The 18,422-nt window shown below is 39.8% G+C and overlaps 1 protein-coding gene across 2 annotated transcripts in view; it reads right to left on the bottom strand.

The window, feature by feature from the left end:
* LOC146308229 (5-hydroxytryptamine receptor 4) overlaps positions 1–14,743 on the bottom strand; it is a 55,152-nt gene extending 40,409 nt beyond the window's left edge. For both annotated transcript variants that reach the window (XR_014772616.1, XM_084745748.1), the window contains exon 1: positions 14,505–14,743. The gene's annotated coding sequence lies outside the window, so the exon portion shown is untranslated. The remainder of the gene's footprint in view (positions 1–14,504) is intronic.
* Between the last annotated feature and the right edge of the window lie 3,679 nt (positions 14,744–18,422).

Here is an 18,422-nt window from a genome sequence, read left to right on the forward strand (position 1 = left end):
TGTGCACCAGAAGTGAAACTAACTGAATGGCAGGAAAGAGAAACAAGATACAGATGAACTAGAGGTCAGGTACCTTAACCCCAAAGTCCAGTTTCCCTTGATTAGTGTACTGTGATTAGTGATTAGTGATTAGTTCATGTGTACTCACGGTTTGCATCAGGTGTGAAAACTACTCTACCAAAACCAAGGAAGTGGACTGCCATTGGGATCTTGTGATTGGCAGACTTTTCAACAAGATGTTGCATAAATAATTCAAGTGTAACTCAGAACAACATTACTGATGTGAAAACTGAGCATCTGAGGAGAGGAGTCTATAGCTATGCTAGCAGCTCTTTGAGACTACTTACACACTGGGGTGCTTTCAGCTAAATGCTAACATCAGCTTGTTAAGTTAAATTTCTTCATCATCTTAGTTTCCCATATTAACATGCTATCATTAGCACTAAACAACACTACAGCTAAGGCTGATGGGAATGTCAGTTCTGTGGATACTTAATCATAAGTCTAAGTATTGGACAAATCAAAATTCTGATGGCACTAGGTGAAAAACTAAGGGATCACTAATGTTATTACAATCCATCCATCCATCAATTTTCTTCCATGCAGGGTTGGGTCATGGTGGCAGCAGGTTACACAGTGTATTCCAGATGTCCCTCTCCCCCGCACCGCTTTCCAGCTTCTCCTGTGGGATTCAGAGGCAAGATAAGATATGTAATCCTTCCAGCAAGTTCTGCATCCACCCAGGGTCTTCTCACAGTTGGACATACCCAGGAATACGTCCAGGAAGCATCCTCATCCAGCCTGTAAAATGATCGTCTAGGTCAAATGTTCAAGCTGCTTATTCCCCCCAGCTTATCTGTCGAGTGGCAACCTCTAGTTGAATGTAGCTCGACCAGTAAGTCGAAAGCTTTGACTGGCTCAGCTCCCTCTTCACCATGATGGTCCAGGTCCACGCCCGCACTACTGCTGATACTGCGCTAGCAATCCATCATCAGGCCAACAATTTTATGGCAATCCATCCAGTAGTTCAAATCTGAACCTCATGGTAGTGCTAAAGGTAATGTCAGGCAAAAGTCAGTGAGATTCATCCTCTGGGCACAATGAATATCTGTACAAAACCTGGTGCCAATCCATCAAACTGGTGCTGAGATGTTTCACCGTATAAATGAAAACCTGCTTGCTGGTGATGCTGAATTTACAGTCAGGGAATCATCATCATCATCGTCATTTCGAAGCATTTTGTGAACCAAATCCATCCAAACTTTGTTTAGGATATTTCAATCCAGACCAAAGCATTGGACCGACACCAATTTTGGTATCCACTTGAGCCATGCCTACTAGTGTGGCTAAAAGAAAAATGCAGACATACAGATTTAGTTTGTCAGAGGTAGTGCTGCTCTGGAAGAAGAAATCATCTCAGAGGGCAGAGCCAAAAGCCTCTGTGGCATGGCTTTGTGGCATAAATGAACTGGCACGATCCCCTGCTGCAGTCAACTTGCTGACATTGTCTTTAGATTCCACAGATTTTTCACATCTGCCTTCCCTTTTAAAAAGTGTAAGGCATCAAACCAACAATATCAAGTCATGCAGACAGACAGTCAGAGACAGACAGATTGATAGATGTGGACCGAGGCTGACTGATAAACAAAAACAAACAGGCAGACAGACGATGTAGGAGGACGGACTGACTCATCTGATGTGAGCTGTAATTAGAAGATGCTCACTTGCCATCTGGGAAGCTTCCTACGGAGCTGGACAAACTGCTTACCTGATGCATGTCTGAAAACCTGATCTGCTTGATTAAAGACAAAGCTTATGTTCCTGTCAAAGACATCCCTGGGAGGATTTCGTTTTCTGTTGATTTTATCCCATCATGATCAGATTGGCCATGCCCTCAACAACCACCGCATCACTTGAATTCTGTTGACGGTCTGCGAAAACGGGCGCACTTAACAGGTGTGGAACTGTAAATGGACACATTATTGTGATTCAAAGGATATTAAAGGAAAATGGGTCAACCATGAAGAGGAGAAGATGGACATTGAATTTTGTCTGCCAAAAGACAATTTTATCGACAGCACATCAGCCTCAAGCTCTCAAAAAGTGTCATGAGGCCAGTGAGAAGACACTGACATGCTGACAATCATTAACTTACTGAAGCACGTTATTGTGTTTGCTATCACTTGGACTCACTCTATAGAGCTACTTTTACTTTCACATCAGGACTAGGGTCAGGTACTAGATTCTTTTAAGGGTAATTTGGGGGACTTTTAATGGTACTGAAAGCATTACATCGGTATAACCCAGTACCAATTCAATCTATGCCAAAGTTCAGTACATGAGTGACAGAGTAACTAGAGTAGAGAGAAAGAGAACAGAGAACCATGTCACCCCTGAAGCTTCTTCAAGTCACAAAATGGAGTGAGAGAGAGCATCAGGACAATGGCGAGCTAAAAGCAGTTCTGTTTGATAAGTTGACATGACACAAATATTTTGGAATGGAGTACTATTAATGAGGAAATATTGCAGTATGCAAGTACTAATGTAGTAGCAACAGCAATAACATAACAGGACGATTATCACATGTGCTTCTTTTGAGACACATACAACAGCATTAAATAGCTGGGTTTCTATTGTTCAAAATGTTCTAAGTAAGTAACAAGAATGAAATTGAGAAGTTTGGATGTTTTTACTACTGAAATATATTTTTTGTTTTTAGAGAGAGAGCAAAGGAAAAGAAAAAAAGGTACTGTTGGTTTCCAAACTTCTGGTACTGGGACCATATCAGCTCAGATGTGAACAGTACCCAACCCTAATACAGGCTTGAGTATTTTATGATTTTACCTTAAATTAAATTCCTCATCTGTAAATCTGTTTCTGTTTCCTCATTTCAAATTCCACTCTACATAAACAATGGTTTCCCATTTAAACAAGAATAATTTGCAATATGGTGAGTCTTAACAATGTGCCCATGAGTGTGTGCTGAGATCATTTGTAGTTGTAATGTAACAAAAGTCTAAAGGTTGCAAATTATATTAATCCTATTAAGCAGTAGTGTGTGGTGTGACCATTGTATCCATGGTTATCACAACATGCAGTAAATTAAATGCTTTTTAAGTCTCCACTCACTTGTTTTCTTGTCAGGTGGGAAGTAAATAATTCTCACATAATCTCACACCTCAGATTGTGAGAGGGCTGTACCGTGTGTCTGTGTTTGTCTATGTGTTCATATGCACATTTGTTTGTTTGTATGTGGAGGAGGAGTCCTTGGTCCTGTTGCCAAGGAGACTGAGAGGTATCATGCTCTGCAGACTCTCCTCCTGTAATTTAAAATGCTTGAGTAAGGAAGACTGGCTCTTAAACAAACTACTGTCGGGGCAGAGGCTCTCTCACCAGACGCTGCGCTGCAAAGTGTTTAGTGTCTGTGAAATGGCTTTTGATCACTATTACTTGTGCATTAGAATGTGGAATTCAAAGAAAGTAGGACGACATTTCATATTTTTCTCAAAAAATGATATAACACACACACCAACGAGACACAGTGTTAGACTTCAGTATCGTGATCCCAATCAAATATAGGCTGTACTAGGCCAGTATTGGGTCAATACTATCAGCTGACTAAAATATTAGTCTGTCTCTACTAAAAACTACAGTGCACAGCTGTTATAGGAAAACATTTAGCATTTTTTTATTTGAAGTATATATTCATGATTTTTTTTTTTTTTCACGTCTTCAGTAGGAACTAATGGACTGAGTTCCTACTGAAGATATAAATCCTAAATGGTGTGCACCACAGACAGGATGAAGACATTGTACAGTGTGCAGAAACAGACTAAAATAGCATTGGTGTTGGTCTTTTCATGGGATTTTTTGACAACAACAAAATTCACAAGTAGAAGAGAAGAAGAAACATGCACACCCCTTGGCTGGTCTCTTTTGTGGTGCAGGGAATCAAATCCCCCCAAAATCCACGTCAAAGAAAAAAGTCAATTCCTGCACACACTCATTACCTCTGCATTGATTTATGTCAAAAGGTGTCGCAAAGACCTTTCTCATGACATATCTATCAATCAGAAAGTGGCATGGTTCTTAAACACAGCTTATAGCTGCATGACAGTCCAAAGCTGTGTTAGAGGTATGCCCATAGTCATAATAGCAAAACTTAAATCCACATGGATTATTACATTTTCTTGGGCCCACTTCCTCAGTGGACCCTTCTTCTTCATTTGGTGATTCCTACAGTACATTGCATCCATGCAGTTTCCATGCAGATTGTGCAGATGTGGAAAATGATTGCAACAGCATGGTGTGGGCTCGAAGATAAACACACTTCTTAAGCTAGAGATGCATTTGATACCAGTCTACTTAACTGCTATTGTTATTATGACTGAATACATTTTCTACAACGAATCTTGTGCTAAATGACGGCACTGAAAAAAAAAAAATACGCTTGCACTTTTCTTTTAGGTGTGTAAATATTTTTGGAGTGTGTGTGTGTGTGTGCATGTCTTTAATCACTTGCCAAATGTTAATGGTTGGTATATGATTAGGACTCACTGGTGGAGGTTTTGTTTGCTCATAACTTAAGATCTGCAAACACTGAACACCCTGGTTGTTATGGAAAGATGACAAACTCATTTTGCCACTATTTTTTACAGCTGCATAACTTCAAGAGTGCAAAACAGAAAGCAGAGCTCCTGTCAGTTTAACTCAGGAATGATCAACCAACACGCAGAAAACACCATCCGGTCTATGTCTCACACACACAAACACACACACACACACACACACACACACACACACACACTGAGCCACAGAGTTTTGAATTTACACTATTAACTGAAAGCAGCAGCAGGAAACAGAGGAACCGGAGAAATGACAGAACGTGTAAAGTTTGCACAAGAACCAATTGGTTTGGGACGCCAATCAAAACCATGAAATAACTGTCCAACACCACGAGCAGCAGCCAGCACACCAAGACAACACACACACACACACACACACACACACTTTCTCTGGTTGGCGTCTTCAGTAGAACCATGTAACACTAAACTCTCAAATGCAACCAAAGCACATTATGTTTTTAAATCTGTGGTGGAAACAGCATTTAGAGTGAACTAAAAGTCACTGAAAACCCTCTGTGGAAAAACAGTTTGAAGTGGTACACTAATCTGTTTCTGTTTACTTCACTGCAGGGATCACCAATCGATCAAACAAATGTCTTCTGCCTTAGATTCTATGTTGAGCCTTGATATAGATGAGAGCAGCACAACTGGGTACTTTGCCATTGCCTCACGCCCCTGCCCTGCCTCTTTTTGAGTGAAAGCAGCCTCTAATTTGACAGGCTGTAAGTGCAAAGTCTAACAATATTTAGAAAAAAATAATTAAATAGTGATTGATGAGTGTACTTTCATTCTGCCTCCATCAAAGTGGATGAACCCGACATATAGACAAATCTGGGGAAGTACAAGAAGTAAACAAGCTGTAACGTCTCCCTACAGTATGCGAGTGCATGATTGAGGGTGTGGAAGTGCACAGTTTCCTATTTTTACAGGTACTTCTTATGTAACGTTACTCTTAACAATTATGTTTAGAAAGTTGGGAGGAACCGCTGTTCAAACAGCAGTGACAAACTTCAACTTTAAACAAAAACGGAATGCAAAATACATTCGCCCTCACTTCATGATGAGTGCCCCTTCCTGACACCATAAGACTTCTCTATATAGATTTACTCGGAGTACTTCATCAGTTACTGAGGGCCACTGTCTAACGTCACTGTCAGCAGGCAACAGAAGAAACGGTGTCTACAGGAACCCCAGACCTGCAGAAGACTTTGTGAGAGTGATCATTTTAACCGAAACCATGGGAGAGTTTCACAAATCTTGGGTTCCTTAGTAAACACAGCCGGCAGAGACCAAAAGTGACACACCACTGTCTCTATTCTGCTATTCTCATCTGTGCTTATTCCGCACAAAGCTCCACTTCCTCTGTTAGTTTATGTCATTTACAAGGTTCTCATTATTATTATTATTATTACAGAGTAGGTTAGCTCCCTACCCTCTGCTCCTGACAGTCTTTTGAGTGGGCACATTGCTAAAACTTCCTTCTAAAAGCAGGTGTTTTACAGTATGATCACATTTTTCACAGTTAAATCTATAGTTACACCATAACTAGAACTCTTCTCTAATTTTTCCCAATCTGCAGGCACCCGCATCATTTACTCAGTAACATTATCAGCTAACCTGTGTTAGTGTTTGGCACAGACGTACACATATTGACTGTCTCACACTTTGCCCTGCTAATGCTAACAACCCAGCTCCAGTTTTGGAATAGTCACTTGAAAAATATAATTGAGCACTTATCAAGTGTTACTCATTGTAATTGAGGTACTTTACTAATTACTCAGCAGCAAAAGTAATTAGATACATTAGGCTCTTTACATTATTTTTGTCACACACCTGTCAGCTCCATTACACAGGTGGAAAGGTCCATTTTTTTCAAGTACCTGCTGTTGTTATATCAGCCACTAAAAATAGGCACTTGTCAGATGAGATAAAGATGGAATATCCTTGCTGCACCCCTGAGGGGAGTCATTTATCTGTAGGTGCAGGATGTTTCTGTAGTGACAGCAGCGCACCTTGAACCCTCTGGGAGAAGTTGCTGTAATGACAGACCCTGGTGGACAAAGTCTGCTAAGCATTATCTCATTATCGCAAACCAGGGTCTAATGGAGAGGGGAAAAGATTAGATTAAATAAAAAACATGACAACTTCAGCTGCCGTGTTTTTGAGTCCATATAAGCTCTGCAGATTTGAAAGTTAACTGTAACAAATAGGTTCAGTCATGAATGTCAGAAAAAAGAAGTAAACTCATCATAAAAGTTCTTATAGTTTTAAGCACTGAAAAAACCCCATAAACTTTTATTCAAATGGGTGTGCATGACACCTGTCAGGCACATTAAGTCTTTATGAATGTTTATGACTGTTGTCATCAAGTATCTTTTTGTCAATTATGCAATTTAATGTCATGTCTTGGTTAGTGTCAAGTTGTCATAACAGACATCTTAAACTATGTCAACTTTGCATTAGAAATTGCAAAATTTACGAAATACAACACTTGATGACAGCAGTCATAAACATTCATATAGACTACTTCATGTTCAAGACAGATGTCATGACATGGTTATGACAGTGTAATGACAGTCTTATGCACACCCCAACGATCATCGTCAGCCCATCCATCGCCGATTGGAAATATCATCGTCCCCACTCCCATCTTCTCCTGTCCTCTTGGGTCTCAGCTGGGAGATGTGTGCAAGCAGTGAATTCACTATGTTACGCATGCTGCTTATGTTCACTACGTCCAATAGACAAAATAAACTCATAAAGTGCCTAGAAATTGCATGTTCTCACACTTATTTTCCATTTTAAACAGAGAAATACAACCGTACACCTTCTGAATTCAAGTTTCCCTCTTTTACCGAACTAAGACGACCTTAATTGGGTCATTAATGCCTCAGAAAACACACTTTATTTAAACTTGACATAAAAACATGTAAAACTCAGCAAAACTGTCTTTGTTAGTCTGTCCACTCTTCCAGCAATCACCAACTCTGGTTTGGTCAAAATAAATCCTCACTTTACCATGTGAAAAGAGTTTAAAAGTCTGACTCTGCAGGTTGCTCACCTCTCACTCGTCACCCGACTCAGTGCACTCATGGTTCGGCTGAGTGAGTGTGTACTGCGCTGCTGGATGAGAGTGTGGTGCAGAGCAGCGGCTGTCAATCGACAGACGATATGGCCATCCAATCGCCCAACCCTACACCCAACTATCAACAATTTTGAAATAAATAAAATTATTTTCCATCATCTACAAACTTGTTCTGTGTGAACATGACTGCACGTAATTATCCCGTATTTTCCTAATATGGACCCCAGGAAGGATAGTTGTTGCTAGGGTAATAACTAAAGGGGATCCAAATAAACAATAAACTCTCAAAAAGCCACAAGTCAACATTTTACATCCAGAAATCATCCCCACTGTGGAGCAAAATGAATCTGCTGCAACAGACAAGGTTGAAGAAAACCCCCAACGTATCCACAAATCAATAATGTCACCTACAATTACTGAATATTCAAAACCCCGTCATTTTCCCTCATTTTCTCCCTCAGAGAAGAGGTGCGGACTTTTCCATGTGCTCACAGGGACGCTCTAAATCACACACTGGCTGGCTGCACTCATGAGCAAGATGCGACTCTGAGTGGATGGAGCGTGTCGTCTGAATACAGCTGTGTGGGTGAAGGTAATGGGTTGTGAGCGGGTAATTGAGCATACTGGGCTCGCCACAATAAAAGTGCCAGCTCATTGGATGATGGGGGTAAACGGAGAAAGACTACAGAATAAAGTGAATAACGCACAAACATGCATGGAAGTGTGCGCGCGCACACACACACACACACACACACACAAAGTGAACAAATGTGAGAGACAGGCAGGCTGTGGAAATAAAGCATCTACACTGCAGGGCCATCACCCACCGTGTGCCTCCCCATGGATTTAGTTAAGACTGATCAGTTTTCCACTTTCTCATAGCACCACTGTCCACATCAATATCTCCTTCTGCACACGTGCTGCCGAAATTGAGCTTAAAATAGGCCTTTGCTCAAGGAAACAATTATACACTGCCCAATATAAAAGAATGTTAAAAAAAGCTCTTTTATAGAAAGATTTTACACCAAATCCAGCAATATAAATACTGAAAGCAACAACTATTTAAAATATTGTCAGTCCCTCTTCATTCAGATGTATAATATTTAACTTGACGTTATGCATGGCCTCCTTCCAAGTCCAGATATTCAAATAAAACTCCCGACCAAACATAAAATTCTTTTTCCACAAAAATGTGAATGTGATAATATTTAACTGAATCTAACTAGATTAGTTGTCCGGCACCAGTGAAGAGACGGACATCTGAGTAACGTCATCTAATCTTACAGAATAAAAGGTTTCATTCAGCTCATATACTTGACACATTTAATGAGAAGAGAAAAATCTTCCTTGTTCCTCTAGAAAACAAACCCTACACTGTCATCCTTATACCCGTTTCTTTCAGTGTGTAACTTGTAGCATAAATAGATGTCCAACAATGACTTATACATTTCCAAGACGAGCTTGAAATTTAATTCTAACTGCACTGAAAGAAAAACATACTAACAGCCACATAAATTACACTGCAAATCAGTGGGCTTGTAGCCAAAGTTCGGATTTCCCTTCTGCACATAACGACAGCTGACTATTATCTACTTTGGGGTAACTGAGCTCTGTGCTTTCTCATTGGTATGTGGGATATAAACCAAGCGTGTGCTCATACATGAGAATGTCAAAGAAGTTTCAAACAACTGCAGAATGACAGCTGACCCCCCCAACCACCATGACCACCCCCGTGAAAATCATGTTTAACCTTGTTAACATGTCCATATAGTGCTTTTTATGTGTTACAAGAAATATCAGGAGCGCAATAAACAGTAAACCACTGTGTGTGGGCACTTATTACTTTAAAACTGCAGAGAGAACAACAGCAAACAAACAAAGAGATTCAGTCAGACTGAGTATATGACATCATAGACCTAATGAACCAATCCTGTTAATTGAGGGGATGGCGCTATACATTTTAGCTGTGATGCCCCGCCCACAGGAGAAGCTGAATGTAGTTATCAGCTAGCAAAACAGAGAAGGTGCCAGGTAGGGGTGGGGTCGGGGGGTTGTGGGGTGTGTGGAGAGGGCAGGGACTATTTGCATATTCATGAATCCTTGAACACTTACCAAGGTTGGTTGTTTTATCAGTTTATAAATACAGATGTTATGGCAATTCATTATGTACTTTTATAAGTTTGTGTCCCAGGAAGATGCCAAATTTCTGCTTTCAGTCTGACGGAGAGCACTAGCACAGTTATTCAGGTGTAGGTGCAGTTGTGTGTATTTGAGTGGGTGGGTGGGTGGGGGGGGGGTTAGTTACTAGTTGTTCTTTTCATACTGGACAAAAATAAACAGTTGCAAATGTCTTCTAAAATGAGGCCTGACAACGCTGACTGTGTTCAGACAAACCAGAAACAAAACCAGAAGGGAGAGGGCACAATACCCAGAGAAATGGGTATGTACCCATCATTTACATGCAACAGAACCAAAAGAAAGAGTTTATACCAGTGTATCAACGTGACAGTACTGTGTTGAGTTTACTACCAACAATATGATAACTTATCTCCAGCGATAACCAGGAGCCAAAAAGTGTAGACGGATCTGTTGTTTTAGGTGAGGTGACATTGATAATGAATAAGGCCTGGCTAACCCTGGGAATCAGGCTAATGAGTTGGCGTGGGTACAGACGGCCTAAATTTAGCCGGAAGGCGGCGGCTTGCTCGTAAATGTCTACAGGGAGTGGCTAATAAGGACAGCACAGTGGGTGATAGCAGGGACAAGACGTTAACCGTTTCTGGTCAAAGCACGGATCAGACAGGGCTGATCACCCAAATCACTAAATATACCCTTTTACCTTCATTTTCCAGAGGCAGGTAACATGAATGTATTTACTCTCACTCAATGGTATTCTGTTTCGCCTGCCTAACTCATTTACAGATGCTCTTTTACAGTGGCCTTGGCTGTCAGTCTGCACATGGCTGCTCGCCAGTCTTTGAGGGTTCAGTTTCTGGATGAGGCACAAGCGCTTATTTTCTTCTCAGATAACCAAAATCCAATTTAAATGTTATCCAGATTCTTTGTTTGACAAATAAATAATAATAAATTGTCTAATAATGGTGAATCACTGTGAATGCTTATTTTCACAAATTTCCTTTTATTTATTCCGTCTTCTTCCCAGATGCTGCCAGAGGTTACACAATCAGCACTACTTATTCCTGGGAAACAACTTAAGGGAAGATGAGTGATGGGGATCTATTGGTTCTTATTCTCAACGCTGAAAAGGACCAATGCTGTGTGGTTGAAGGATTACACAGCATGGACGCCATGTAATATGTTTTGTCCATGTGGACGAGCCAAAAGATGCTGGCAAGCTAACGCTGGTTTGGACGAGATTTACTGAGAATAGGAGTCATGTCAAGGGAGAGCAAGGAAAGTGATTTATAACCAGAGAGAGGATTTGAACAATGGCCTAGGGAGCTGCTATTGGACGACACCATTGCATTGGGCTCGTTTGAAAATACTTACTAAATATAAATCATCCCTTCTTAATATCTGTTGTACTTAATGCTTTAACAAAGACTGCAGGCTATAGGCTGTGGCTTATCATGGTCGTCTTGTTGAGCTGCCCTGTCATTTTATTATCTTTGATTGCATTACTGAAATACGGAAATATTTCAAGTGAGATCAGCGGACAAGACCATAAATCCACTGTCCACCCCTACCATTCGACCAGTCAAATATGCGTTCGATCAAAATTAGACTCATGAAAACTGCGTGCTGGATGAAATCTGTCAAAATGATCATCTATGTACAATCAAAATTCTCCAAAAAGACAAAATATTTACCACCATAATAAGGAATATAAACAATATATGTTGATAAACATTATTTTGACACTAAACTATGGCCGCAAGTAAATAAGTTGGATAGTTTTATCTATATAGCACTTTTCAGAACTGTGGTTTCATGGATGGATTATGAGATAAAGGGCCCAGACACAGATAGCAACAAGATTTTGCGTTGTTTTGTGTTTCTGTGTAGTTGCTGTCATTTTGTGAGATCATATTACATCTCTAGTTTTGTTTTGTGTGTCTCCTTGTTGTTGTTTTCTTCCATTTTGTGGTCATTCTGTGTCATTTTGCATATCTTTGTGGTTGTTTTGCGTCTCCTCATCTCTTTGCTGCCGTCATAGTTCTTGCAGGTGAATCCACTTTCTCTTTCTGGTTTTGGTTTCCTCGAGGTCATATTGTCTCTCCGTAGTGGCCTTGGGCTTGTTTTGCCCCTTTTTGGGGTCACTTTGCTTGTTACTGTGTTCATTTTGTGTCACCTTGTAGTCACACTGTGGGGTGTACCTCAGTGAGTGCTTGTGTTCAGTAAATTACAGTTAGGCAGGTTTAAGACAGGTTACTTCAAGTTTAAAAAACTGTGAAAACACATCACCAGACATGAGGAAAAATGTTTCCTGCACATGCCACCTGATTTTTGCACCTTTACTTACAGGAATATTGCAATATTAGAACAGTCCTCATGCTCTTTTCACAACTTTTTTCGCATAAATAAAAATCACTTTTCACAACTTGTCAGCAGCCATCTCTCTGCCTGTCTCAATCCCTCTCTTTATATCTTTCTCTCACTCACAAACACACAAACACACTCTCACAATCTCACATAATGTAAACAGTACAATCTACAGTGTATCAGGGCAGTTACTGTTGTACAGCGCTATTAAAATGTTTACAGTCAATTACAAGCCTAATCAATTGAAAAGCAGCCAAATACACACTGCCGCCTACCCCTGCTGAAGTACATTTACATCAATGAATGACATGTGTGTGTGCATGTGAGCTTCAGCGTGGATACAGTAATAGGTGTGTAAGTGTGTGCGTTGTTCATGTTCCTAATATACAAACTGTACTGTGATAAAGTAACAAGGACGGAGAAATTGCAGCATGTCTGCCATGAAATGTCAGCAATCAGTTCACAGTGTTCGGGATAATTGAACAACAGCAGACCTTTTCATGTGTCCCGACACTCAGAAAACATTTTTTGAGATGCTGATATGAAACAAACTTTTTGTAATCTTTCCAACAAACCCAGGAGTCAGTGGACGGATGCCCCTAAACTCTCCTCCTCTCGTCCCTTCACAATTGCCATTTTTTCACGTATTTTGCACATCTACTGTATATTTACTCATCGATATTCACAGATGGACACACCTCCCATAAAACAAGTGATAAGACTTAAAGTTCAACTCAAGTTTAAAGGCACAGTTCCCACCCCAGATCAAAAGTACATATTTTTCCTCTGGCCTGTAGCGATTTTTATCCATCTAGATTGTTTTGCCATAGAGATGTCTGCCTTCTTTCATATGTAATGGCACTAGAGATAGCGCTCAGCTTGTGTTGTTAATTCTGACAACAAATTTAAATTTAATTTTAGTCATAGTCTTGAGTATAATGCCAATTTAGTTTCAGTCATCTCAATTGTTTTAGTTTTAGTTTACTTTTAGTTGACTAAATATAAGATTTTTGTTTTTGACTCTAACGGGTTTAGTAAAAGTATATCAAAATCACAATATGGCCAAGTGGGAAACACTAATTAACATGTTTCAGCATTTTCCAACATTTTAAACACCAAACAACTAATAATCCATCAAGAAAATAATCGAAAGATTAAACGACAGTTGCAGCCTTACTCCTTGCCACACAAAGATGAGCTCTGTTTGGATCTGGTCCCAACTCATCCCTCTCCAACATTTTTATCTTGTTTTTATTCGTTAACTTAAGTCTTTAAAAGCTTTCATCATATTTTGGTCATCATAAACTAATTTTTATTTAATTATCAGCTAATTTTTTTGGTAAAAAGAAATGTTGACTAAAACTGTTATAAAAATTATTGGTCAACAAATGTAACAATGCAAAGCTAAAAAGAATAAAAAATAAATTTGCAAAATTCAGTGTCTCTCCAGAAATCATGGCAAAGTAGTTTTTTATGCAGAGACAGCAGAAAATGTTTCACCCTGTCAAATATAGAAACAGATTTCCTGTTTTATATCCTATTAAACTGAACATTGGCTCTTGACAGACAATTAAAGACATTTAAGAACATCATCTTGGACTCTGACAAACTGGGATGGACATTTTTCACAATCTTCTGAAATGTAATAGACCAAATGATTAACTGATTTATCAAGAAAATAATCTGCAGATTAGTTGATAATGAAAACAATAGTTAGGTGCAGCCTATATATACACACACACATATATATGTATATACATATATATATGTGTATATATATATACATATATATATGTGTATATATATGTATATATATATATATACATATATATATGTATGTGTGTGTGTGTGTGTGTGTGTGTGTGTGTGTGTGTGTGTGTGAATGATAACTGATGAAAGTCTTTCACAGGTGTCAGGGTGAAGAAGTGAGACCATTTTAAACTCATAAACACCAAAAGTGAAGATGAAGATGAATTCACAGCTCATACAACCCGCTGCCATGTCAATAAATAAACGACAATTAGAAACGTACAAAAAATGTAGATAAATATACTCAAAACACAATGAACGGTCTTTTAAAGGTCTAATTCGAGTTTTCAGTTCTTTAAATTTTAATTAATTAAAATGTCATTATCATCTGGATGTTTCAACACGCAGCAAAACACGACTCTGTAAAGGACAACAAAAATACCACAAATTGAAATTCCTCTTAAACCAGTTCTTCTTCGTTTTTTTTTTTTTCTGTTTCTGTTTGTCAAACTTTTCAAAGAAATATCATGTAACGTGCTCACCTGTACCGGGCTCCTCGCCTCCGTTCCTCCGACCCAGCAGCCCCACTGTGCGCTGGTGCGTCTCACTCTCATGCTCCTACTAGGATAGAAAACGCCGCGTGCCCAGAGAGTCCGATCTGCACGAGCTGCAGATGAGTGACACTGGGCGACAGTCCGCCTCGTGCCATGGAGAGAGACAGAGACAGAGAGACAAAGACACAGAGACATGATCGATGCTGCCATCTTGTGGCCATATAGTGCAATGACACAGACCAGATACAGACAGCTACAGGACCCAAAAAATGTTCAATAGGTCAATATGTTTTTGTTCCTAGTCATTCTAATCGTAAATATTTTAAATTGCATTTTTGTTCTAGTGATAATGCCAACTGTGGATATCTGTAATAACATTTTTTACTTGTCCAATGTATTTTTGGATATTCAAAATTACAAACAAAAAATTGGGACACTGTATAAAAAGCAAATGAAAATAGAATATGATAAATTGCAAATCCTTTTTGACCCCAATTCAGTGGGAAATGGTACATAATATTTAAATGTTCAAATTGTTAACTCAATTGTTTTTTTTTTTTTTTTTTTTTTTTTTAATCATTCTGAATTTGATGCCTGCAACAGTTGGGACAGGGGCAACAAAAGACTGGGAAAGTTGTGTAATTCTCCACAAACACCTGTCTGAAACATTCCACGGGAGACCAGGCTGAAAATCAACATTGGATGCCCATGACCATCAACCCCTCAGGCGGCACTGCATTAAGAACCCACATGATTGTAAATCTTACATGATATTACTATATGTGCTTGAGAACAGCTTGAAAAACCTTTGTCAGTAAACACAGCTCATTGCCGCATCTACAAATGTGAGTAAGACTCTGTCATGCCAAACAGTCACATCCAGGAATGCCACAGACTTGTCTTTGGTCTGAGCTTGCTTGAAATGGACTGATGACAAGTGGAAAAGTGTCCTGGGGTCTGATGAGTCCACATTCCAGATTGTTTGATAGATGGATGCCCTGTCCTCCGGGCCAAAGAGGAAAGGGACCATCCAGATAGTGATCAAAATTCAAAATCCTGCATCAATGATGGTATTGGGGGTGGCTAACTGTCACATCTGTAAACTATTGATGCTGAAAGGTACATACAGGTTTTCAGAGTAACATATACTGCCATCCAATGTCTTTTTCAAGGACTTTACTGCTTGTTTTAGCAAGACAAAAAATCACATTCAGCACGTGTTATAACAGCATGGCTTCGTGGTAAAAGACTGTGACATCAATTCATACATTAGTTAATGCTTAACAGGATAAACTCACAGTTAATTAATAGTTAACTAATGTGCCTAGTAATCATTTACTAATGCTAGTCATGTAAACTATGGCATGCAGTTAATGTTAAGTAATGCATTAATTCATGCATTTGTTCATGCATTAATTCATGCACAAGATTCTGGTGGGCTGAACTCAGCCAGACCATTTTACCTCAGTCACAACTTTTGGCTTTTCATTTGCACACAAGCTAAACTGTGGGCACGAGGGATGCCGAGCTGGCAGTCGACATGTAAAGAGAGTGAATCAATTTGTCTTGCATTGACTGTGTGGCAAGTCTTGCAAGCAAACAAAAGGACTAAGCCGTTGTTCCAACTATGCAATCTGATGATGACGGTGGAAGAGGGTGGGAAAGTACTAGGGGGAAAAACAGACAAAGAAGGGGTAAAACTAGTTCATTGCAGAAGTCAGAAGGAGGGAGAGATCAGTGGGGAATGGCAAAGGTGATGAGAATGGACGCTGGCAGCTAGTCAGAAGAATTTAAAGTGATCTTTAAGTTGAAGTGAGGGAAGTCAGGGTTTAGCTCGTTTAACAAATTCAGCTTGCTAGGGCTCTGAGAGAAGAGCTGGGAAAAATTCTAAATGCAGGGGATTTCGGCAGATGGGAGGTTAATTGCATTTTGTAAGTCTGCTGCTCAGTTGGCCAAAGCTGTTGCACTGGACACGATAAGGAATAATCAAGTGGAAAGGTTTGTTCCAGGGAGAAAGGCTTGTATGTAAAGAGTGATTTTAGGGTTTTGCTTGAAATCTCTATGGAGGAGTTGGTGGTGCACAGGTGTCTGAGGCTACTCAAATAAGAGGTATTCAGGATGGAGCCAAGTGTTATTCTACAGCTGTGGTGTTAACTTTTCAGGAAGAGGCTCTCCCAGAACATGTGTTCCTTGTGTGTTTGTCCTTTAAAGTTCATCCACAGAAGAGGCCACCTTTGAGGTGCTTTAAATGACAGAGGTACAGCCGTGAGATCTCTAATTGTAAGGAGAAGGTGATTAAATTTGGCTCTTATGGTGGAGGGCACATTGCTGGAAGTCATGAGTGTGAGCAGTACAAACAAACTAAAAACAATTCAGATGTGGTAAGACGAGTGGTGCAGGTGCTTTTGAAGGAAAAGCAGCATTAATATGTATACAAGAAAGATGGCTGACACCAACTTTGAATTTGTGCGTCTATGGAAAGATTGAAATACTCCTGGGGGAGGTTGTGCAGTGTTTGTAAGAGAAGGAATCCAGTGCAAGAGAGCAAATGTAACATCAGATCTTGCATGTGTGGTGACAGAAGTATGGAGCTCAACAGGGAGGCTTTCTGTGTTTTTATAAGCAAAGATAAGAACGGTGCATTACTAGAAGATTTTCTGGATAAATATTCACTTGTAAGGGCGACATTTCAGGTTGGTAATGGGAGTCTGTCATGCTTTAACTTTTGTATCAGCTGATGGATGTGCAGGTGGAGAGGGAAAGCACTGTGGGGCAGACTGGGACAAGTTTAAAGAGCTGCTCTTGGCAGATTTTTCCTGTCCAGATGGAAGGAAATGAAGAGGTTGTAAGCAACAGGGAGAGGGCTGACTTATTAGTGAGGACTTCAGAGAGTACACAGCGCTAACAGTTTGGGAGGGGAGGGACAGCTGAGGAGGGGAGCATACTTGAGAAGGAAGGACATAAACTTGAGATAAACACAGATAACAGTGATGGGATTAATGTGTTCTTCTCCATGTAAGAGTTTAAGGGTGTGATAAGACAAGGGTGTAATACCACTCCAGGGATGGCTTGGTGTATGAAATATTTAAGTACATGGATGACTTTGCACTGAAGGAGATGTTATCCTTGATAAATACAGTCTGAGACTAAGAGTAGAAGCATGCAGTGCTTGTTCCAATTTTAAAACCTGGAAAGGAAGTTGGCAGCCCTGGATCATATAGACCAACTGCAGTTACACAGTTATGTGTAATTTAATTAAGTAGGTTAAGCCTAGGTCGAGCAACAATGGATTCAGTTCTAGTGTTAGACAGAGACATTAAGAGAGCTCTGGTGAACAAGGAGATGGTGATTAGTGTCTTCCTAGCTAATAAAGAGGGCCTGTGATATGCTGTGTGACAGAGGACATGGTAATAAAGTTATATGCTGCATGAATTCAGGGCATAATGATGAACTGGACAAAAGATTTTTTGAGATCCTATTTCATACAGGTAAGAGTTGAGGTAAGTGTTTACGCTGCATTTAGAGTGTTCCCACTCTAAATGCAGATAACGGGAGCCTGCAGGGCAGTGTTATCAGTCCTATCCTGCTTAATATAATGGTAAATGATATGGTTTGATGAAGTGGGGGATGGTTTCAGTAGATCTCTTTTTGCAGTTGATGAAGCAATATGCAAGAGAGGCCACAATGTTGGGTATTTGATGAAGCTGAGGGAGAGTGCTTTGGAAAGGTGGAGGCTTGGGCTCATAAGTAGAGTTTTAGGATATCTGTGGCAAAGACAGAATATATGATTTTTGGCAGAAAGAGGAAGACAGATGGTCAAGAGCTTGAGATATATAGAGAGCCTCTTGAAAGAGTCAAGGTCTTTAGGTTTCTAGGAATATGGCCAGATGAAAATTTGACATATAG

This window comes from Lutjanus erythropterus, chromosome 20, assembly GCF_056507025.1.
Source record: "Lutjanus erythropterus isolate fLutEry1 chromosome 20, fLutEry1.hap2, whole genome shotgun sequence".
Classification (NCBI taxonomy): domain Eukaryota; kingdom Metazoa; phylum Chordata; class Actinopteri; order Lutjaniformes; family Lutjanidae; genus Lutjanus; species Lutjanus erythropterus.